General features: G+C 27.1%; 1 pseudogene across 1 annotated transcript; it reads left to right on the top strand.

Annotated features, from left to right (window-relative positions):
* The first annotated feature begins 3 nt into the window (after positions 1-3).
* Positions 4-25755, top strand: LOC147816922 (ras-related protein Rab-34-like; annotated as a pseudogene). The gene is made up of 10 exons (XR_015429506.1): positions 4-478; positions 1978-2084; positions 2882-2976; positions 4155-4220; positions 4645-4746; positions 6338-6402; positions 8445-8562; positions 10213-10303; positions 18299-18409; positions 23891-25755. The product of XR_015429506.1 is annotated as a ras-related protein Rab-34-like (transcript).
* Positions 25756-26048: the final 293 nt, after the last annotated feature.

The following is a 26048-nucleotide window of genomic DNA, read 5'->3' as shown; positions in this document are numbered from 1 at the left end:
TGTTTACGAAATAAAACTTCGCCTTTTTATTAAAAAAATTTAGCAGCTGCCATAATTTATGAGTCATTTCTCAATTTAACAATACATTAACTACGGAAACAGGAACTACAAAGACTAATTAAACAATTCATTTTTGAAAGCAAAATATAAACAAACAATCTCAGTCAACGGAACAGTGAGCAGATGAAATGAGTCATTTTCACGTTTCCAATGAAGTGATTCAAAACTTATTATTTTTTTGCATCGACTAGTGTTTAATTACTCTGATAATAGAAAATTGATTTTTTACTTACTCCTTCAGAGCTTTAATTCAATAACTTTCTAAATTTATTCTGTGCTACTGTTATAAACAGAACTAATACAACTCTACTTTAGCCCCTATCACTTTGTTGATAAATAAAAGAACAAAAAGTAAGTCGGTTTTGTGTTCTTTTCTATCAGCATATCTTAACTTAAAACTGTGTTTAAATTAACGAATGTAAGTTGATGAAAAAGATAGCTAAAATATTTACTATTTTAAAAATCTACATTAGCCGACAATTTGTACTTAATGCACCTTTTCATAATTTACGTATGTTTACAAAATTGATTATAATAGAGAAAGTGCAGCCCATCTTTGATAAGTTTTTATTCTAATTTTTTATGGTACATGTTGTTTTTTTTTATATATATAATTTAGTTTTAGTATCTATTTTTTAAAAAATCACAATCTTTCAGTGGCATTTTTCATTTTATCTTTTGCATATCTTCTTTTCTAAATTTTATTTATGTTTTACGTGCGTTTAGAAAAATAACTACTATAATGATAGTGGAATTGTGTATTACAATTTCCATCTTAATATTTATTTTTAAATGAGTATTTTTTGAATAACGTCTTTTCAAAATTTTGTTTCTGTTTTACTGTTGTTTACAAAAATGACATGATGAGAGTCAAATTGTAGTCTCTCTTTATAAGTTGTTCTAATTTTTTTTGGGTTGCATGTTATTTTGTTATTTAAATTTATGTTGTGCCTTAGAAACAAACCATGAATGTGGTTGTATAATTTTTGTTCATAGATTATTAGAAGTTTATGTCAATTATCTGCACCTGTAAAAAGCTGCTTCTGGCATGAAAATACCCGATTTTTTGCACTATTTGTTTTCAAGTAATGTATTTTTAAAAATTTCTTTAATGTTTATATTTTTTAAAAAGCTGTATCTTAAAATCTATTGCACCTTCAAAGCTATATTTCCTGTCGTCTAGTTCACTCTAATAGTTTGTTCCTAACATTTTAATTTTTCTTTTAATAATTAAGCTATTATATATTTTGTTGTTGTTGTTGTTGTTACTTTACGTCGCACTAGAGCTGCACAATGGGCTATTGGCGACGGTCTGGGAAACATCCCGGAGGATGATCCGAAGACATGCCATCACAATTTTGATCCTCTGCGGAAGGGATGGCACCCCCGCTTCGGTAGCCCGACGACCTGCGCGCAAAGTCGAGCACTTTACGGTAGCACAGTTTAACGAGGACCAATACCGCACACCCTCGGTCCCTACGCAGACTGATCCAAGTGGTCACCCACCCGCACACTGACCGCAGCCAGTGATGCTTGACTTCGGTGATCTGCTGGGAACCGTGTCTTACCGATCAGTCCACTGCGGGACTGATCGTTAAGTACACTTTCGTAAAATTATAATTATAAATTTACCTCTCTATGATAAATAGTTCTCAAGTTTTAATTATTTAAAAATTATCGAAAAAATTTCTGAATTTCCAGAAATACTTAACTTGGAAACAAATGGTGTGAAAAGAGTGAATCTTGGTAATTTTCTTCTATTCCCCTCTACCTTTGAGCCAAAACTAAACAACACAAATACCATTTTATCCAATGGTTGATTTGACGTGATGTAGAGACTAGAAAAAATGAATGTACTAAATATCTTTATTAAATAATAAATTGTTATCAAATATTTAATTTTATTTTTCATTTTAGGTTGAAATCTTCATATGGATGAAAATACAAAAAATGATCAGAATACCTTCTATGAAGTTCATTTAAGAAAAACTGTTGAAGAAAGAACAATTACAGAATTTCCTAGGGTAAGCAAAATTGTGGGCATATTTTATAGAACTTTATACTGCATAAAACAATGATTAAAAAAATGTCAATATTCTTGAAGGGAGATGGTTGAAATTTTCGAATGAGTATGGATGAATAAATTGCCCAAAGAATTCTTGAATGAGGACTCATTCATGAGTCCTTCATTCCATAATTTAGGAGAACACCTATAATGGAGTATTACTTTTCGATATAGCTTACCATTGAAATCTATGGAGATAATTGTAACTGCTGTTATTTAAAAAATGGAGTCTCATATTAAGAGGCCATCACTAGAAATCTTTGGGGATAATTTATTTATATATCTTTAGAAGTGAGAACTTTTTAACTTTAATAAGCATATAAAAGTATTTTGATCTATCTTATTTTTGCAATTTTTATGAATATAGGGTAGAGACCACTGCTTTCAGCAGTTAGGCTTAGATTATTAGATCTATCCCTTTAATTGTAATAGAAAACAAATGTTTCAAATTTTCATTCGCAAAAATAAATTTAAAATCCAAATTTTATTATTATTGAGAAAAAATTATTTTTTAGAGATCACTAGCTGAGAACTGTGTAGAGTTTTCGAAAAGCAGAGCCTTGAAAAAAATGTCCTGTTTGCTTCCTCCCTTATAATGGCTCAAGAGACCATTGTATTATATGTAGTAAAAAATTTATAATAAAATAATTTTCAGCAACTTTTCATGTTAGTTGTCAATAGTGATTTGATTCACAAAAACATGTATAATTGTTATTTATTGATTAACGTTTTAAAATTTCACTTATTGCTTTTTAGCCATACAACTATGATTGTTCACCACATGGAGAAATGAACTTTTCCTACCGGATTCACAGTGCTTGCCATAAAATAAATAGTTCGAAATGTGAAATGTAAGATTATTTCTCTCTATGGTATTTTTCTTATTAAAGTAATTTAAAATGAATAATTGTAAGAGAGTTGCCTATGGCTTTTCTATAAAGATTTAAATCATGTTTTGTTTTTTTTTAGTTCTACTCTCAAATACATGTTATCTTATACTGAATTAATCATTGTTAGCTTACTCTGAATTAATTCAAATAAAGTAAGACCTCTACTGTCTGAAGTAAGTTTGTTACATTAGACAGAGGGATACCTGCAAATGGGTATCTCAATGTTGATTGGTTGTTGATTCTTTCACCATATATTTACACAGAGACTTAACAGCAGAAGCCATGTGGAACATAAACTAATTATTGGTTGCCAGGGTACACATAAACATTTTATAAATCTAAGTTAAGTAAAAGAATTATATTTCAACTGATTTGATGTGAGATATAGGTTCTGTATTTAATTAATTGACATTCTGACTTATGTGGAGAAACTTGGCTCAACTTTAATATGCCATTTTGCTGATAAAGATTAGTTGACATCGTAGGTCACATGTGTGGGAGATCTTCTTGCAGTACCCAATTGAAATAATCATATTATCTGATTTAGCATTGTCTCAGGGTGCATTAGATTCTCAGAGCCCTATTTTTCACCAGAACTCAGTATTTCAGGTTTGGAATTTCCCTCAAAATTAAAGATCTTTTTTTTAAAATTACAATACCTTTTTCAAAATATTTTTAGAAAGTAAAGTTTGTATATTTATTGTAGCAGTTAGTTGTATTTGAATTCTTAGCTGATGTCATTGATTCAAAGTTCATTTCATTTATTTGTAATATTCATACAACTTCTTAATTATAATGGAATACAATTTAGTAAACATATCTTGTTTGAGTATTTAACAATTCTTATTTTTAATATCACCGAATAATAAAACATTTATTTTTGCTTACATAAAAGGGCATTGAAATTTAAATAAGAAAAAAATAAGTATGCATGAAGAGAAAAAAACACTTCAAAATCAATTTCAATTAACAGAAGTATTCAAATCAAAAACTTTTCCGAGATAATTAAGGCTCTACTGTAATTGAAATAATTATAGTCAGGGAAAATGTGACTTTTCCCCAGTTTGCATATTAAATGTAACTTGAATTATCGATATGTGTGTCTTCAAAAAACATTTACTATCTTTACATTTTTATAGGCTCAGACTGACAAAAGTCATTGTTGTTGGGGATGTTGCTGTTGGGAAAACTTGTCTTGTCCGGCGGTAATTAAAGTAGTGCTTTTTTTATATATGTTTTTCTTTTTTTTATGTTGCTGTTAAAAATGTAGAGTATCAAAAAATTATCTTATTAATGATCCTTTTTAGAGTAATGCATCGAAAGCATAAAAAAAAATTCTTTTTAATGTACCTATTGCTCATTAGTTTTAATATATCCCTGTTTTTTTTCTTTCTTTCCTTTCTTTTTTTATCAAAAGTTTTGCTTTTATATATCTGTTTTTATTTTTTTATGTTTCTCTTAAAAATGTGAAGTATCAGAAGTTTTTAACCAATCGATGTTCCTTTTTAGAAATAATTCTAAAAATGCTTCTATAGCACAAAATAATTTTTTTTTTTGATTGTTCAATTGCTTATTAGCGTGTTCACTATTGCTCATTATTTATTCATATTTTTTTTTATTCATTTTAAGGTTTTGTCTACAAGCGTTTGATACAAACTACAAGGCAACTATTGGGGTAGATATTGAAGCAGAAAAATTTTATATATTAGGAGTTCCTTACATATTGCAACTGTAAGTTTATTATCTTAAATAATTTTTAATCTTTTCATTGTTCAACCTTTAATTATTCAGCATTTTATCTTTTAGATAATAATTATTAGTAGTAAGTGTTTTTATTAAGCTCACAATATTGTATACTCAGGAGTGATTAATTTTGTTGAATTCATGTCTAAATTTAAAATAAACATAAAACTAATGCTCAGAAATAATGGCGATAATTGAGTGATTTTAATGAAACAACTTAACCCAAATGGTCTTTCTTCCTCAGTTTGAAATCCAGCTGAAAGTGTCATCGTCAAAGATGATACTTTTTTTAGCAGCTGTGTTTTCCCTTTCAAAACTATAAAGGAGCAGTTCCTCTAGTTATTTTCGGTTTCAGAATGCAAATCACTAATGATAGTGGTTTAAAATAGGCGATGGGACCACGTTTGTTCATAACAGTTGTCCACATTTGTTTATTTCAGTTTTTAGTTTATGAGTTAGAAGGTTTACCATTGTTGACTTTTTTTTTCTCTTTTGTATTCAATTTTTTAGGATTTTAAGAAAAATTAAATTAATTTAAAAATCTTATACTTCTTAGTAAAATTTTGCAAAAAACAATCTAATATATATATATGTTGTTTTCTGTCTATTGATCTATTTTTATTGTTATGAATTGTTACTAATGCTAGAGGTTTAAAATAGGCAATGGGACCACATTTTTTCATTACACTTTCAGTTACTACTTTATGAGTTAGAAGGTTTAGGTGCTTTTGTACTAGTTTAGATAACAGGACATAGATAGTAATGTTACATTGGTTTAGGATTAAACTAAAGATTTATCATTAAGTTGTTGTTTTTTTTAAGTTACTTATTTTTATATACATAAATTTTAACTATTATTTCTTTATTTTATAATTTTAAGTATATTTATTACTAAATTAAGGGTTGCCATAGGCAACTAAGATGCAATTGTTTGCAACTATTTTTGGCATGAGGCGACTATGGCAACTTTTTTTGCCTGAAAAGTCTAAAAAAAAGCAACTATTTTCATGAAGAATGATTTTTTTTTTTTTTTTGAAACTCATCACATAACACCACTCAACATTAAGAAGAAAAAATGCTGCACACTTATTATGTTTCATGAAATGCTCTAAGAACATAAAAAACGATGACTTGGCAGCTATTTTTTCGAATAGAAAAATTGATTGATGAGCAATTTCGAAAACAATGTGGACAGGCCATGATTTTAGAGTTTTTGTTAATAAACTCCATTAATGTAAGTTTATTGTAAATTAATCTTTTTAATTGTATAGTTAGTTTCGTGTTGCTTTTAAAAATAAAATTATCATTGCTGCATTTAGACTTATGGTCAACTATTATACAAATATCTTTATTAGTACTTATTCTGATGTTCCACAAGTCTACGTTTTAGAATTACTTTTTTACTTTTTAGAACATATTTGGTTCAGAACTTGTTCTTGAAAACTCATTTTCTTGACTTTATTTTAGCGCCCCAACTTTGAGATATCGAGAGTAAACTGTATATATATATATTGTTGTTTTCTGTCTGTAGATTTATTTTTGATGTTATGATTTGTTGAGATTTCTTTTTTATTTTTAGGTGGGATACAGTTGGGCAAGAAAAGTTTAAATGCATTGCATCTTCATACTACAGAGGAGCAAGAGGTTCTCATTATATAAATTTTTACCAACTCTCTTTTTGAAACAAAATATTTTTATAAATTACTAATTTTTATGTTTCTTTTTTTTGGGGGGGGGGAGGCAATTTTCATATAATGTATATTTTCCATATAGCACTAACATATGCAATTACCACTACAGAACTAATGTTGAAAATTAAATTATAAAAACTTGCACATTAATAGATTGATGTTTAAGTATGAACTATATCTATAACTAATATCCAATTGGTGAGCTTTACCAATTTAGAGAACAATTCCTACAGAAGTTTAATTGAAATAATCAAAACCAATACATTTGTATCCAGCAAATAGGTTTTGAATTTCTCTCCATACTGATTCCACAAAATTTGATATTTGTTTGGTTTTTTTTTTTTTTTTTTAAAACTCTAATAATTTATGGCTTTGATTGTGTTCTTTTTTATGATTCATTACTTGATCAAAGTTCTAAATATATATATTAAAGATTGTGATAACAAAAATGAATCGTACTTCATTGTAGAAATATATTGCATATAGTACTTGATTAATGTTACTTCAATTCTGAGATAATATGCATGGTGTGGCGTAACTACCACTACGATTATTAAACTTTGATTCACCAATATATAAGACATGCTAACTCAATACTATCTTAGTGGTTCCTTTAATAGATGAAGGTTTACATTGTCAGAAACTCCTTTCCCTCCATAGTTCACCTGCAAACGTGATATGAACACGCCATACTTTGATGTATGGTCCACATTGAACAGTTGACTTGCTATTTGTGACTATATCATTGTCCTCCTCATGCTGTTGCTCATTTACACATTACAGTATAGTCTCATTACACATCGGAAATCCTGCACAGACTCGACTGCTAATAGCACTACAGGAGAGACCACACACGCAACCACCGTGAACTTAATACGACTCTCACGACAAAAGCTCAAAACTCGGTCAACTAAACGCAGCTCTCCGGGTCTTTCTCCAATATGGCAACTATTGGTATCCGTTCATCGAATTCTATCCATGATAAAATTCTGGTGAGAGAGTTTTGTGGTGTAACTACCACTACGATTTCTAAACACTGATTCACTAGTATATAAAATATGCTAACTCGATTCTATCTTGAAGACTGACATAATCAATATTTATATCCCACACATGGTATGTAAGATTTGATCGTAGGTAATGTCACTCTTTTATGCAAATAAACATCTCAGCACACTTTGACCAGTAAAGAGGTCAGTTAACTTATGATACTTTCTCAGTCTACTTTCTACATCACTTTTGGTAATGAGTGTTTATCAGAATGCCAATTCTACCAGATTACCCTCGCATTATTTGAAGGCCATGAAGAAGTCAGTAATGAAGCCATTCAATTTACATAACCTGAATGTTTAATATTAACTATTAAGAGACCCTAAGAAAGAGTAATATATGTTAATTTTAAATCATAACCGAAAAGACGTGTTGTGATGCAGTAACCGATAATTCTACCCCTGCTGACAGACTATGGGTTCACCCAAATGGGAGCAAAAAAAAAAAAAAACAGAAATGTAAACAAAATTTAGGAATTTGTCTGATAACGTTCTTGTTTGGTGTTGTTGGTCGATGGAACATTACAAAGTCTTTCGCCAAGGTTCTAAAGAACATTCCAGAAAATGTCTACTGCAACGACTTTAATGTCTTGAAATCTTACATCAAGCCATGTATTTATCTAGGAGAAACATATTTTAGGTCCATTTCTAATTTTTATTTTAAATTTTCATTTTTCAATTTGCCTAAATTCATTTACATTTATTCACCCAAATTCATTTACATCATATACCTTTGTCAATTCAGTAAAGTAAGAATATTCTGTGCATTTAATAAATGTTCCAGATACTGCTACAAAATCTGCTTTTATAAGAAATTTTCCAATTTAGTCAAAATTACACTTTACAAGTGAATTTGCCTTGGCAGAGTAGTATACTGTATTTATTTATTATTCTGAAATCATGCTTTACAATATTTTGTTTTCTTATTTTGATGTATTTATTGCAGTTGTGATCTTAGTATTTGATTTCTGTGTCCTCTCATCATACCCAAGTGGCTTGATGAAACTTTAAAATGCACTAGCGAACCATTGCTGTTTTTAATTGGTACCTTCAGAGATGCAGTTGTAAGTCTTAATATATTCTTATCATGGCGTTTCTTAATTTAATTAATATTTTATTAATTTTTCTATTGAATTTTTAAATTATAATCATGCTATTTATTAAACAGAAACAAGAAGTTTCTGAATGCTTGGTAATTTAAATTAACTTTTGTGGTTAGAGAAATTAAGGAATAAAGAGTTAATAGATTTTGATATTCAATTAAGTTGTGGCATGACTTAATAAATTATGCATTTGTATTTAATTTTTAAAAAATTAGCCGTTGTATTGATTAATAGGAAAAGAATAACATATTTATGTTCGCTTTTTATAAAATGTAATAAAAACTAAATAATTAGTTTAATTTAATGGAAATTGGATTAAGAATGATTAAAAAAAATTTAATTTAGGAAATTAAAGAAATCTTTAAATACTAGGAAATATGTAATGCCTATAAAGGCATCACAACTCCTAAAACATTATTTTTCAGTTCTATAATCATGAAAGGATTTTATGTAATTAACTGAAGTAATCCTAATAATAATGGCTCACATTTAAAAAAAAAAATTTATTTTAGTATATTGATCTCAAAATTTTAGTAATAAATAGTATTTATTATGGGATTTCTGTATTACGATATGAAAATATTGTTTTCTTTATTATATTGATTTAGTTCTTTTAGATAATTTATTTAAATTGCTTTTGAATAATTTGAATGGATGCATAGCAGAATTTTCAAACATTAAGAAACATTGAAAGAATTTAATTATGTATTTATTTTTCCTTCGTTACTCTGCCACTTGGTTTATGGTTATGTATGTGCATGCTTAACTTTTAAAATCACATTATTTAAGAGGGGTTTTTTTTTTCAGAGCTCTTTCATCAAGGAAAATAAATAAAACCACAGTTTAAGTGCCTTACACTGGAGGCAAAGCTGTAATTCTATGTTTTCCGTCTGTACCTATATTTGGTTGCCCTGTAGCCACAAGGTTGCTAATTCGCAAAACTGGCTGGAGTCAGCAGTCTGCTATGAATGTTTAGTTGTTTAGGGTTAATAAGTATGGAATTGTTATGAATCTTTTATACTGTTCTGAAAATTAATTTATTTCACTTCTTTCTTAAAATTTTTCTTCATTTTAGATATGAACCTTGTAATGTTTGCCATATTTTGACTGCTTATATTATTAAAAGTGTAACTTTCAATTTCTGAAAAAGTGTCCGCATAATTTATAAAGTGGCTATAAAAATAACATTTACAAAAAGAAACCTTTATTTTATGCGACAATGAGCTTTTGTAAAACAGCTTTAAGATCTCAAATGCAAAACCAAAAAGCAAAGCTAAAAGTTGCTCAAGTAGCACTTTTAAGCTTAATGTATATTATATTTGGCTTTATTAAAAATTAATCAATAACTATAACAGTCCATTACTCCACTAAAGAGTAAGAAGAACAATAAAAAGTTTCAGCTTTGTATCAGAATTAAAATTGTATTACAATTTATATTTTACAGTTATAACCATTGTACAAAAATTATTTCAAATACTTCTTTTTTAAACATTTTCAGGTTTTATGTTTTAATGTTTGGCTTTTAAATGACGAAATGTCTCTTTTAGCTAGGAAATTTGATTTAGGTTGAACTTTAATATTTAGAGTTTCTTAATAATTTATTTTTTTCAGGTGAATTCTGCTTATAAATTGACAGAAAATGAGGCTATTTAAGTAGCAAACACTATTAATGCTGAATATTGGCCAGTATCTTCAAAAACAGGTTTGTATTCTTCAGTTTATTTATTTATTTATTTTTTTGCATTTCTTTTATTCTAATGTAATTCATAGCTTTTTTTATTGTTTAGTTTATGAATACTACTCTATTTGCTTTTATTCTAACTTTATTATAATAAACTTAAAAAATTGAAAGCAATTTAATGCATATATGATAAGTGATTTTCTCAAAACGCAAACTTTTTGAGAAACTTGAAGGGAAAAAAACGACAATTTTGAACATTTTATCTAATGATTATCTTAATATTAATAATTTTTACATTAGGACCATACATTTAAGTATACAATGTCCAGCAATGAAAAACTCGAAAAATTAAAATTTTATGACAGTTATTGCATTATTAGACAGTTTTTAATTATTATTGCAAAAGTCTAATTATTGTCCCCCCACTTAAATGCTTTAAAAAAATTTAAAATATTTTTTTTCTATGCATTAATAATTAATAAACTAGGAGGCTCCGCCCCCTGCTCGCTAACGCTCGCCATCCCCCGAGAATTGCTACGCAATCCTATGTGGTTCACACCGTGAACCATGGCTCGCTGCACTCGCTCGCCAATGAACACAATGTTCTAGCACAAAGACATAATATATTATCATCAAAGACATAGTATTGTACTTATGTAGAAGAATTCTACCAATGTTCTTATTGGCTTTTAAAAAAGTATATTAGCTATTTAGATTGTACATGGTGAAAAAATCAAAACATTAGCTAAATAAGAAACATATTAGCAAAATAAATTATCAAATATTGCTTCACTAATATTCTGCATTTTAAAGCGTGAAAATTCAATGCATAAATAAACGCGAAATATAAAAAAATTCAATGCATTCAATACAAACACTTAAACGTTTATTAGACGTTTAGGTAGCTCCCAGTAGAAAAATATCAATTCAACAGCGGCCTTTTAAAGCATTCTCACTTCAATTAATTAATTCCCAATTGAGTTTAAATTAAATATTGTCATGTTTTTAGTGCATGAATCTGAATTGAACAACCTGATAATGCTCACTCTGGTTATTGTTATCTGGTTGCTCACTACGTGCTCTTGCGCGCCGAATCCAATCAATTAAAAATTAAAACTGTTGCCAGCGCGAGAAAAGAAATATCATCGGTTTTATTGATACATACATACATACGTACATATTAGCGTTTTATATAATATAGATAATGAAGGAAAACATTTTAAATAATATTAAATTAAAATTTTAAATAGCATTTTTCAAAAAAAAAGAAAAAGATTATATCTAGAATTTTGGGGGAATAATAAGATTTTTTATTGCAAAAACATTTTCTTATTACTTATATTTTCATATAACCTTATAGCAGCTGTGATTTCTCTTTCCAAACTAAGAAGGAGTAGTCCCTGTAGTTATTTTCAGTTTCAGAATGCAAATCGCTAATGCTAGATGTTTAATATAGGCAATGGGACCACATTTGTTCATTGTACTTTCAGTTACTAGTTTATGAATTAGAAGGTTTATGTGGTTTAGATAACAGAACTTAGATAGTACTGTTATTTTGGTTCAGGATTAAACTAAAGATTCATGATATAGTTGTTTTTTTGAGTTACTTATTTTTATATACATAAATTTTTACCATTATTTCTTTATTTTATACTTTTAAGTATTTTTATTTCTAAATTACAAAAATAATGAATTTTTTCCTCTTAGATAATCGGAAAGTTTTGTTTATTTGTAACATCATAAAAGTATAAGTTGAAACTAATATAAATGAGAAACACACATTATTATTTACATTATTGAGTGTGTATGAATAAAAATGGTTTGGAAACTTTAAATAGCAATATCTCAAAACATTTTCATCTAAGAGTAAGACTTTTCTAAAATACTTACAAACACAGTTGAATATCTTTTGATCTATTCTTTTTTCCAAAGAACTCAAACGGATAAACCTTATGAATGCAAGCTAGAGCAGACCATGTTTTTTGTTACAAAATAATATCATGCTTTCTTTGATTATATATTCCTTTTTATAAATTACTGATTAGGAAAATTTGGAAAATAATATTTCGATAGTTCAGTCTGGAATGCTATTGAAAATTTGAGTTTCTTGATTTCATTACCCGTACTTTTCACCCAATTTATCATATCTCTCAAGGTACATTTTTTAAAAAAACAATTGTAAAATTTGTTTACTCAAAAATAATTCTATGTAAAAAATATTTATAGTTATTTATAATCATTTATTATATAATAATCATCAACCTTTTTAATTGTAAGGTGTACAAAATTTTATATAATTATATTAGTATTAACCCGTTTTCAAACATCACTGTACTAACCCTGATCTCCAAAATGAATCTAATTGAAAAATCTATTAGATTCAAGTCTAGTGAATAAGGTGAGCTTTCATCGATGCCTTTAGCTCTGTGTACTGAGCAGATTCCTGTTGGAAGACTGATTTTTAGTTTCCAAAGAACTTGTGTAACCAAGCAAAATATTTATAAACATCTATAGATATATTTGGTTTAAAACTTTGTTTAAGATATTTCTTGTTCCTCTGTAGATGAATGAAAAATAGAAAAATGTGTTTTATTTTAGCTTTACTAACTTTTTTTTCCTCTTTGCTATTTAATTTTCAAGGATTAGCTGTTGAGGAAAGCAATTAATTTAAAAATCTTATACTTCTTAGTAAGATTTATTATTAAAAAAATTAGGCAAGAAGCAATCTTATATATATATATATATATATATATATATATATATATATATATATATATATATATATATATATATATATATATATATATATATATATATATATATATATATATATATATATAACATACAGTGTACTCTCGATATTGCAAACTTTGATGTCTCTAAAGCTTTTTTACGTCAAGAAAATACTTTTTCCCTTAGCATTGCATATCCACTTAATATTAATTTGAATTCCTATGTCAAATACTTTTCGAAGTAAAAAATTCTTGGAAAAATCATCACATACCACAACTCAACATTACTGTGTCTCAAGAGAAAATGCTGTCCACTTATTAAAATCTTTCCTGAAATGCTCCGAGAACAATGAGCTATTTCGAAAACGATGTTGACAGGCCACGATGGTAGAGTTTTTTTTTAAGGAACTCTATTAATGTAAGTTTATCGTAAATTAATTATTTTATATTTAATGCATAATTATTTTTGCGTTACTTTAAAAAAAAAATTAAGTTTTTTTTTCATTATTGCTGCATTTAGACTTGTAGTCAACTATTATACAAATATGTTTATTAGTACTTATATTCTGATGTTCCACAACTCTAAGTTTTAGAATTACTTTTTTACTTTTTAGAACATATTTGGTTCAGAACTTGTTCTTGAAAACTCATTTTCTTGACTTTATTTTAGCGCCCCAACTTTGAGATATCGAGAGTAAACTGTATATATATATTGTTGTTTTCTGTCTGTAGATTTATTTTTGATGTTATGATTTGTTGAGATTTCTTGTTTATTTTTAGGTAGGATACAGCTGGACAAGAAAAGTTTAAATGCATTGCATCTTCACATTACAGAGGAGCAAGAGGTTCTCATTACATAAATTTTTACTAACCTTTTTTTAAAAACAAAATATTATTTACATAAATTACTAGTTTTTATGTCTTTTTTTTTGTTGAACATTTTCATATAATGAATATTTTCCATAAAGCACTAACACAATTAATGCTGAATATTGGCCTTTATCTTCAAAAACAGGTTTGTATTCTTCAGTTGTTTTTTTTTTTTTTTTTTGTTTTGTTTTTTTCTTTTTTGCATTTCTTTTATTTTAATGTAAATCGTAACTTTTTTTTTTGCTTATTTAGTTTATGAATACTATTCAATTTATTTTTATTCTAACTTTATTATAATTTTCAGCATTTTTAAGTGATGTTAAAAACAAAACAAACTTAAAAAATTTAAAACAATCTAATATATATATATATATATATTTGTATAAATGATTTTCTCAAAACGTAAACTTTTTGAGAAACTTGAAGGGAATAAAAACAACAATTTTGAACATTTTATCTCATGATTATCTTAATATTAATAATTTTTACATTAAGACCATACATTTAAGTATACAAATCAATGTCCAGCAATGAAAACCTTTAAAAATTAAAATTTTATGACACTTATTGCATTATTAGGCAGTTATTGCATTATTAGACATTATTAAATTATGCTTATTGACCCTAAAGGTATGGTTCTGTTCTGTAGAGAAAAGTGTTCTTTGTAACATGGAAGTGATATTTTATTTAGCTAGAACAATCTATGGCAGGGATCGGCAACCTTTTGAAATGAAAGAGCCAAAAGTTACAATTTTACAGAATTTCCCGCGTTTAAAGAGCCACTAAAAATTTTTGATTTAATACTATAGAATTTTTTTATGTATATTTAATTTTTAGTTAAAAAAACGATTTTGAATACATTTATTCTTTATTTTTGAAATACGTTAATAATTTTTTTTAAATTTAGTTTTCAAATTAAATTTTTAATTTTTTAAAATTATTTCTTTTGGGGGGGATAAGAATACTTGGATAATTAAAATTCGATGAAAATTGTAAATTTTCTTACTAATTCTTGTCAAATTTTTAACAGAAAACGCGATTTTTTTTCTATTGAATGTGAAACGAAACACAATCTTATCAGATAGATTTTATAATCAAATTTTTTAATTTTTCATAGCAATTCCGCAATAATATTCATTTATATTATATCAAAATTTTTTCACAATTTTCCTTTTTTAAGAAATATGTACCGTCTATTCTTGTAATTGTTAAAAAAAAATTTTTAAGCACTTAATTATTGAACATTTAAATAAATTAAAAAAATTTTGTCAAAGCAAACGTTAAATCGACTTATGATGAAGTGCTAGAAACGATGGTCACATACTTTTTCTATTTATTGTAAAAAATTTTAAAATTTATAGAGCTTCAAGCTTTCCGACTCAAATAATTTAACATTTTTTTAAAAAATTAATTTAATAAAAGTCATTGAAAGTAACGATCTTCTATTATTTTAAATATCTTTTGTACGCAAAATTACAACATTATTGTATTTGATTATGAAATTTAATAATATGCAGGTGATTCGGAGTGACGGCTCTTAATATGCATTTAAGGAAATTTTGTTTCAAGTGAACGCGAAAAAGAAATGATAGAGGTCACACGTTAGAATTTTAACTATCGAAAACAAGCTAATCACTATTGAGGAAGGCAAGTGTAAAAAGGCGATTAACGATTTTTTACCAAATTAAATAACTTTATAAATTAAAAACTTTAACATTCACCTGGCAATTAAACAGGCCTGTTATTATTACTATTATTATAAAGATTATTATCAATGTATTGTATTAGATATTTTTTAAATTCATATGCTTGTTTTTTCCCTTTTAAATTTTAATTTACTACTTCCACTGAAGTAGATTTTTATCTTTATTTTTGACAAGGTTTATAAAAATTTATATTAAGGGTGGTCTTTTCATAACATCATGTTTTACATAATAATAACATGTGATACACATCAAAGGCTTTAAAAAATGTAGATGAGAATTAAATTAGTATTTGTTCATTAAATTGAAAAATTATCAGACATCAATTATGACTCGTGCATTTTTTTTTAAAATTCTTAATCTAAGTAGGATTCTTTTTCATGCATTTCAAATATTATATGCGTATTTATTTAATTTTAGTAATCTTATTTGCGAATAATTATTTTTAATGCTTATTTATTACTAAAATTTTATTTTTCATTTTTATTTAATAATTTATTTATTTTTATTATTCATTTTATAATTTACATTGTTATTAATATAAGAGCTGTGATTAAAATCTTGAATGGGGATATAGAAATAGTTCTTTTTTTCTGGGGGGGGGATGAACTAGTTTTGGAAGTACAGATAAATTTTTTCATGCATTCTTGCCTTAAATAATTTGTAGAATGCTAAATTTTTTATCCGAATATTTCTTTATATGAAAATAACACAATATAAATAATAAATAAAATTTAAAAAAATTTAACTATGTATTCAAACATTGTAGCATGATAAATCATAAATATTTGTAAAATTTGATGATTTGTAAATAATGCTTTCCCGAAGAACGTTTAAGTTTTTTTTTTTAAATATTAAATAAAAAAAAATACCCTTAAGTCGCAAAATTATTTTTTTTCTAGTTAAGGCAATTAAAGTACAATTTTGTTAATTATTTATTTTGTTAATTATCGTGCCTTTTAATACAAAACTGCGAATTGAGTTTTTACATAATTACAAAAATATTAAGTTTCTTTATACTAATAACTAACTTAAACAAATGGAAAATTGTTAACTTAAGTCTAAAATATAATATAAAAAACATTAAATATATACGAAATACATCAACGTAGTAACAAAAAAGATTTTAAAAAAATTATTTAAAAAAAAAAACTGAAGCTTTTCTATTTTTAAACGCATTAAATTTTTAATAAAATAAGCATTAGTATAGTTTTGTTCATAAAGGATTGCAGTTTGAACTTATTATAAAAACAAATACTACGAACAAATATAGAATTTGATTTTTGAAATTTCAATTAAATAAAAAATGATCTCAACTGAAAAAATTAAATTTAAAAATAAATTGCTATTTCAAACACAAAATTAAAAAGCTTAGTAAATAACTTTTAAAAAAGGAAAAAGAATTCCTATATTTAGAATTCAAATGTGATTTATCTATTTCTATCTCAAGCTCCTACTAATGAATATAAATAACATAAAAAAATTTTAATTGCTCTTTTTTCTTTCTTTTAATCATTTTACTAAAGAAAAGAGATTAAAATTTTTTTTATCTACTTCAGAAAAATCAATTTTTACCCATATATATTTTTAAAACAATAATTTTTTTTTTCTTTTTTGAAAAAAAGTCTTATACCTAAATTTTGAAGCAATAATTGAGGAATTAATTTATTTTGAAAATAACATATTTAATGCAATTTAATTTTACCTTAATATTTAAACAATAAGACTGCAAATAGTAAATAATCGTAAAATATTTATACTTACATTCAATAAATATTGTATATGGATTAATATTTCCTATAAAGCCATATGTAACAACACACAACACATTCAATAATAATATTAATTTATAAAATACGCTTTGAGTAACTAAGTACTTGTAAACTGGTACTGGACAATTCAGTGAAGTAACTGGTGGGGTGATTGAAAAGAAACTGGACAGTCATATAGAGAAAATAACAGCTGTATGTGCATTGAGCCCTTTCCTTACCCTTCTTAACGACATGGACAAAGATATTGTCTTTATTCTTAGAAAGAGTAAGAGAAAACGTGAGAAAAAGGCATTTCTAGCTAAATACTTTTAAAACACCCTGGATTTTTCAAGTTGACAGAAATTTCCGGGGTTTTGTCTGCTGTTTCACAAGATGAGAGCCGCGGGCACCATCCTTTTTTGGTGCCTTTTCATAGTGTTGGTAACGGCATGCTCAAACAGACTACAGACTTGATACTTTTCTGGGTGAATACTCGGAATCGAGTCGGAATGAGACACCCCTCTAACCCCCGTTAACGACGAGCCTGAGCGTAGCGGTTTGTAATTACCGGTTATAATAGAAAGCTCTTGAGAAATTAGGTACTTAAAAATATTTCTTCTTATTTTTAAGTGTTTTGGTAACAATTTATAAATTTTTTCATATGGAACTGGAGAGCCGCAGCTTTACATCAAAAGAGCCACCTGTGGCTCGCGAGCCACAGGTTGCCGACCCCTGATCTATGGTGTTTCATTGACACTTTTCGCTCTTAGTAGACAGTAACTGCACAAAAGACATGTGTTAATTTAACTTAATATACAGATTCTCATTCATTTATTTTAGCATACTTTCAATTCAGAAGTCAATTATAACCAATTCTAGTATTTTTATACTTAAATATTTATTAAGGATTGTTTTTTAAATTAATGATTTGATGTACAAATTGGGTCTTTGAAAATTTAGGTGAAAATATTGATGCCCTTTTCCAACGCATTGCTTCTGTTACATTTTGTGAAGATATTTTGAAAGAGACAGCTGATGTAGATTTAGCTAAAATAAATGAAAATTTTGTGAGTAAGTAAGCATCAATTCTCTTTCCCTTTTTTTCAGAAAAAATTATCTAAATGAACAGTGAGTTTATAAAATATTTTTTTTAACCAATTTTCAAATCATATTGCAATACTGATAACTTAAATCAAATTGTAATTTTTTACTTTGAATCGCTTACAATTTTATTTTTGTTAGTTTTTTATTTTATAAAAAATTAACAAGCTTACACATGTGTACACCTAATGTTTTTATATTCATTCAAGATTATACCTAATTTTCATCTTTCAACTCATAGGTTACCATTAATGCTCATTTGCCACAAATGTTCGCGTTACATTGTTTTTTGAATTTTTATTGTACCGTCATGTGGGGCTACTTTGTACAGGATTTCGCAGTTTTTGAACTTTGACCTGTAAAAAAACTATGTTAATTCAAACTTTAGTAAAATTTATCTATATTATACTCATAACTGGACTCAGGCGAGTGAATTTGATCAATATTGGCATTATTTGTATGTAATATTTACAAATAATAAGTCAAAACATACCTTGCACAAAATAGCCCCCAAGTGGGGCTACTTTGTGCAGCAATAGGAATTCAGTTTAATAATCATGTTTTTAGTAAAATATTGATATAAAATTGTTAAGAAAGTTAATTGTTGACATTTTTAATAACAAAAACATTAAGATACGTGAAGATATTAGTTTGAAAATAATTTTCAGCATTAAAAAAACTTTTTTTATAAAGAATTTTTTCTTAAAAAGAATGTTTATTTCAAAACATTTGAGTTTAAACAAAAGGAAACCATATAAATTTTTGAACATTGAAATGGATGGAATTTCAAAAATAATAATTATTACATATTCATTAACATGTATAATATTTATAAATTTGAACATAGCATGCTTGAATGAGCATGACAGAACTTGCTCTTCAGTTTCTGTCAAAATTACCTGATGTCCTATAAAATATATTTTTATGCGTTAAATCGTTTGATTAATTTATTAGAAAACCTATGTAGAAGAAAAAAAATAGTTTACCAGCACGTTTCACGTGTTTCTTGTGAATTTTATTAGAGATGGTATTTCTGTGGATTTTGTACTTCCGAGAAGCTTCTGCAATTGACATATCACCAGCAACTTCTTGCAAACATTGTTGCTCCTTTTCTGTGCAATAATGTTTACAAGTGTAATCACGGTAATTTCTCGTTCGAGGTATTTTTTTTTTTTTATTTCTAATAATTTTTCTGTCGAAAAAAAAAAAAAAAACGAATGAAACTTTGCACAGGGTGCACAAAGTAGCCCCACAGGGAATTTTTTTTCATTTTCCGCTAATCTGTTATTAATTTTAAAAAATTTTTAACGCTGATACAATTGTTTATTAATGTATAAAATAAAAAATTTTGCACTTACGACAATTGTTTTATCAACGTCTATGCATTTCACAGCTAAAGTTTCCACGCACACTTTTTGACGTCTGACGATCTTGAAAAGTTTTTGACATTGGATAAACAAAACACACTCTGAGATTGTTTTAAAATTCAAAAAAATTTTAGTAGTAATAGAGGAGACTTCTATCTTCAAATTCCACACGTTTTTAACGTGATAAAAACATAATACTGAATAACAGCACTTGAAAAGTGCCAAATTCGAATTTGCACAAAGTAGCCCCACATGACGGTATTGCCCTTTTTTTTATCTTTTTAAATTCCTTTTAGTATGAAGTAAATAAATCAAATAAAAAAATTTCCCCTGAAGAGGTTAGTATTTATTTCTTGGTTCAGTAAATTTACTTCAATGTGATTTTGACTGCCACAGCATATAAATGATTGAAACATATATAAAACAGTAGTTTCTGCTTAATTTGATTGCAGTTAATATTCACATTTTTTGTTTTGTTTATTCTTATTATTTTATTTTTCATTTATATTTATTCATTCTCTGTATTTAGAAGAAGCCTTTTCTTTCTCTGTGCTAATGCTTATGTTTGAATTGCCAAGAATTCTACTTCTTTTATACTAGAATTCAATTTCTTTTGCCACTTCTTTAACTGCAGGTGAACTCTGGGGTGTGTGAATTTGTTGTTAATGAAATGTGATTTCTTTCATCTTTTGGAATAGCGAGTTTTATTCAAACTAAGAACTAGCATGTCATCATTTTAATGCATTGCTCACTTTCGTAGAGTTACAATATGAATGGCAGAAAGTGAACTAGTTTAACGTGAAACAAAAGATTGACATTTTAAAACATTTAGCCATGATAACTAACGATCTTGATGCAGTGCACCTCTTAGCAACTTCATGGGATCAAGTTTCTGCTGAAGCGATATGAAACTGCTTTGCTTATGCAAGATTTTACAGGGGGGAGGTTCAGAGAACTGAAAAAATTATAGAACATCCTTCAGATTTGACATCTTAAAAATTCTAGTTATAGATGAAAATGAGGTACTTGCACTTTAAGAAGAAGACCTCCCATACCCACACATGTGACCTATGACGTCAGTGTAAGATAATCTTTATCAGCAAAATGACTCATTAAAGTTAAGCTAAGTTTCTCTGCATAATTTAGAAAGTTAATTAACTATAAGTCAATCAGATACTGAGCCGTATCGCACATCGAATTAGTTGAAATATAATCCTTTCTACTTCTTTTACTTAAATTAGATTTATTATTTGTTTATGTATTTTATTGTGAACGTGATATATTTTTGCTTTGTGTAACTGGCAACTTCGATGCGTAATGAGTTTGTTTATGTTCCACGTGGCTTCGTGCCTGTCTTTATGTTAAGTAAGAAATATATATTGACAGAATCGAAATCTTTATGAAAGAATATTGAATATGTCATTCAAGGGAATTGATAGGGAAGGGAATCGAGCTTGACTTACTCAAAATAGGATGGAAAGAACAGTTGCTAAAGTAAACAAATGCCACGTTTTAACAACCAATCGGGATCGAGCTGGTTACACTACGTCACTTGCAGGTATCCTATTGATGAAAATGCTTTCATATTAATGGAATCAGAAGTTTACCAGATTGTTATAGGAAAAAAGATGTTGGAACTGACAAATCAGAAGAAAATGCCACCTTCTTCAAATGTTGAAATGAGAAATGCAATGAAAGTTTTGAAATGTTTATTGCAATACAGCATCAATGTCTTTAAAAAGCATTATGAGTCAGAGTGAACTTATGACAGAAAATTGTTGACAATCAATTTTAAATTATGTATCATTTTTATATGTTAAAGTAAAAATGCTTTGCATAAATATAAAGTGAATTTTTCTCTTCAATTTATGTCATTTTGGTTTCCTTTTCATTGTTATCACTCTGTTAATGTTATTAAAATCGTTGTCACAAATTTAACACATTAAGCAGAGACTACTGTATATGAAATGCCACTTTGTTCCAATTATCTTGTCCTAGAGCAGGGATGGCTAACCAATGGCACGCGTGCCATTTATGGCACTCGACACAATATTTTGGGCACGCCACGATCACAATTATTATTGCACTATGTATTGTTATTACACAATTATACTATATATTGTTATTACACAAATGTTCTTACACTATGAAGTATATGTAACAATTAAATTAAAATTCACAAAAAACAAACGAAATAATAAACAATTATTAATACAAAAATTAACAATTAATGCTAAAAAACAATTAATAACGATAAAAAACAAGCAAACAATAAATAACTAGCAAAAGAAATTAACAGTCCTGCTTAAACTAACATCTTACAACCTAATATAAGTTATTTGTCATCTAATCCGCAACAACAGAAGTCACACTGGTGTTACTTTTGGTTGAATTACGTGTTATAACTGAGACATTGCACAATGTATTTTTTTTGTCAATGTAAAGAAGGAGTTTTGAGTTGATAGTATTTAGTATTATTATTTTCCCAGTAATCACGAAGTCAAAATTATTTGACGGCACGTCTATGATCTCATTAAACAATTTTTTAGAAAAAATGGCACGTTGACGTATAAAGGTTCGCCACCCCTGTCCTAGAGCTTTTATGGTATTTTTACAATTAATTAAATTTAGTGTTTATGTTATTATTATATTTAGTGTCTACCAATTTCGAAATTTTTAACAGAAAGCAGAGCTGTTATTGAATCTGGTGTGTTGTGCTTACTTTTTTTATTCTTAACATTTGTGTTTATTTTTTTGTTTAACGTACCTAAAAACAATTTGATAGTTAATATAAAAATAAACAGCTTTTTTTAAATTGATCTTTATGTATAAATTTTAAAAAAAATTATATTTAGTGTAGATAAATATTTTTCGAAACAAAAAAATATTAACATCCTTATTTTTAATGCAGCGTTTGTTTTTTAATTATAACTAGTTTTATTTTTAATTATAACTAGTTTTATCTGCACTTTCTACTGCTTTTTGAGGTTTTTCTTTCATATCACGAGTAACATGCATAGTTAAATATGTTCCCACTTTGCTTATTTGTACATTGCATGCAATGCCTTTATACGCATTCTAATAAACAGAAAGACTGCAAGCAAGGGCGGCTCCAGTAGGGAGTCGGGGGGGGGGGGGCAGTTGCCTCCTGTCGGACATCGTTTGTCTCCCTATCAGGACAAATTTAAAAATTGTTGGGAAAATGCTACTGTCTTGAAAAAAATATAATTAATTTCTTAAAAAGGAAAAAAACTTTTTTTATTTATATTTTTTGTAAATAAGAATAAATTAAAAACATTAACATGAGAATGTTTTATTTTTACTTACACTTTACCACCAGTTACTGCTCACTTTTCATCTGAAAATCTGATAGACAAGTCTTTTGTTTGTGTCCATATGGAAAGTTATTTTACACCCTTGAGGGATAGGGCGAGACAAGAAGACTGTCCTACTCCATTGTTCTCATATCACAATTTTTGAGACTGACTATAATGCACACTTTCCCCGCATTCAGTAACGAAAAGTATTTTGTTAGAAGTCACACCAGTTAACTCAAAGAATTCTGTCTTTAAATTATTTGGACAAAGTGAAGGAGTGAGTTTGTTCTGTCAATCTTTTTCTTTTTTTAATTTTCTCTTAAATAGTGTATGTATACTAATAAATTCAATTATAAGTGCTCATATATGAGTATTAAAATAGAGTTGTAAATGAATCTGCACATTATGGTATCAAAATAATTTATTTTACTTTCTTAGAAACACATTTGAAAAAAATGATGTGAAAAAAATATAAAGTATAAAATGTGTTTTAATTCAAATAATATTTTGAATTAATTTATTTGAGCTCCCCTATCGGGGTGGCTTGACCCTCTGCCTGGCAGAGTCTGGTGCCATGCTTGACTGCAGCTTACATATCTCATTTTAAATTGATCAAACTTCAGTATTTCTTATGTGAATATGTCACAATGTTTAACAATTTTAAAAGAAATGTCTTAAATTTTAACAAATGCAACAAAAATTTATTATTCATCTGTTTTAACACTTTCTGTCTTTTTATATTTTGTGTAACGTCTTACTATTTTCAGAGATCAGCAAAAAAAGTCTGAAGAAAAGGAAAGGAAGATGTGTATCAGGTTGCGGCTCTTGACTTGCAGAGTGAGAACAGTTACCTCTTGGATTGCTTTTATTTTGTTGCGAGAGTTACGGGTTTCATTTTAAAAAAATTCAATTATCCTACTTAATAGATATGGTTTACATTACTTTCTATGCATTATTTATTTATGTATTTATGTATTTTTTTTATTAGTAATAAGGTGAACTTAGTTATTAATTTCGACTAATATTTTTTGTTTTGTTCTTGTACAGTATTTTTTTTTACAATATTTTAAACGAATAAAAACTACTTATTTATAGATATTAATGTAATTATATTTAACAATATTTGCTTTTGATATGTATTTTTAATACTAGTAAAAATATGAAGTCATAAAACTTCACTTATTTTTCATTAAGAATCATCATAACCATTAAGAATTAAATCAGCCTTAAAGCTTTATCTTTAAATAAACTACTGTTAGATTATTTTAATCCGTCCTTCACTATATTGTGATTAATTACAGCTTTAGTAATTTCTTGTTTTTCCTCAATTAAATACAGATTTTCACCCCCTGATTTTAATTTTTTTTTTTTTTAAATTTTAATCATATGAGCATTTTTAGAACTAGTGTCAATTAATTGTCTTCAAGTTTTTATGTTTTCTACAAGCAAAACGATAGATGCATGGCTGCCAACTCTACTGGATTTTCCAATAGACTACTGTATTTTGCCAGTTTCTCCTGATCTACTGGTTTAATCAAATTTCTCCTGATTTTTGTGCATTTTAGAAAATTACCTGAAATTGAGTAAGTTATCTAAAAAATCCCTATTGAAATAGAATTTTTAAGCAGATTATTGCTTGAATATTTAAATAAGTATTACTAATATGTAATGAAGTGAACCTCATTTATAGAAATCAGTTCAAAACTCTTTTTGTTCTTAAATATGCAGTTTATATTAATACTAAAATCTCTTTCTTTGATGAATTAAATGCCTAATAATATTCAAAATTTTGAGTAAACATAATGCATAACATTCCAAGTATGTTTAATGTCAATTATAGTTTGAAAATATTGCAGTTTTTCTATTTTGATGATTTTAAAAATCCCTAAAATTCCCTATGTGTAAAATATTTAGTAAATTATGCAACAATTATCGTGAAGTTTATATTATTTCATAAAATCAGCTGGATTTTTTCCTGTTCATGTTGGCAGCTATGTATATGTTGTTGAAATTGACCTCCTAATTATAGCTTACAGGAAAACAAGGCTTGTAATTTCTTATCCAACTCACCTTAGTTTTATAAAAAAGGAAGAGAAAAAGTTTTCTTTCAATCAGACAAATAATATAAATAATATTTTATGACATTTTTGAAAGGATTGAGGTGCATAATGGGGATGCACAGTCCTCATAAAATTACCTCTAAATTGTAGGCATAAGTACTTTTTAAAAAAATAAAGCACTTGGACATAGTGCTCCACTTGCACATCAAAAGTTTGGACCAGACATTTAAAATCCTAAACTAGTGAGAGAAGTTTGAATTGTTTTCAATTTTAAAAACCATTTTCACAATCTGATATTTAAACAGAATTTGTAGCCTTTACTTCGTTTTATATGTACACAGTTTTTTTTTTTTTTTTCAGAGGAAAATAGCCATGTCCCACAAAAAGGTAAAGGCTCAAAAGTGAGAATTTAGTGTTAGTGACCCAAGAAAATTATATTTTAATGTAATTTTACTTGGTTTTTGAAGTAAAATTATGCACTTAAAACATGTAAATTTTTATTTCAATTTACTTATTCTATAAATTTTAATGAACAATTTTATAATTTACAAATTGTCTTTTTTTTTTTTTTTTTTTTTAAGAAACAAAATTATTTTTTGTAGTCACTGATACAAAAACAACACTATATTTGAAAATGCCCATATATATTAAGTGTTTTCATTACTTGATTGGTCTCTACACTTTTTTTTTTAATGTTTGCCAGTTGTTTTTATTATGTATGTATTTGTTGACAGTATTTTTTAATATCATTTTTCCCAGAAGTTTCAACCTCTAAAAAAAACCTTCTTAACCCATACATTATTTCATTACTTTTGTTGTGTTTACATTGAAACCTACTTAGAACTAAAAAAAAGTGCCTTATTTT

The sequence above is a fragment of the Parasteatoda tepidariorum genome, chromosome 1 (assembly GCF_982258835.1).
Source record: "Parasteatoda tepidariorum strain Cologne lab strain chromosome 1, Ptep-v5.0, whole genome shotgun sequence".
NCBI classification, from domain to species: Eukaryota; Metazoa; Arthropoda; class Arachnida; order Araneae; family Theridiidae; genus Parasteatoda; species Parasteatoda tepidariorum.
Note: the sequence above shows the minus strand (reverse complement) of the source record. Positions and strands in the feature narration are given on the sequence as shown.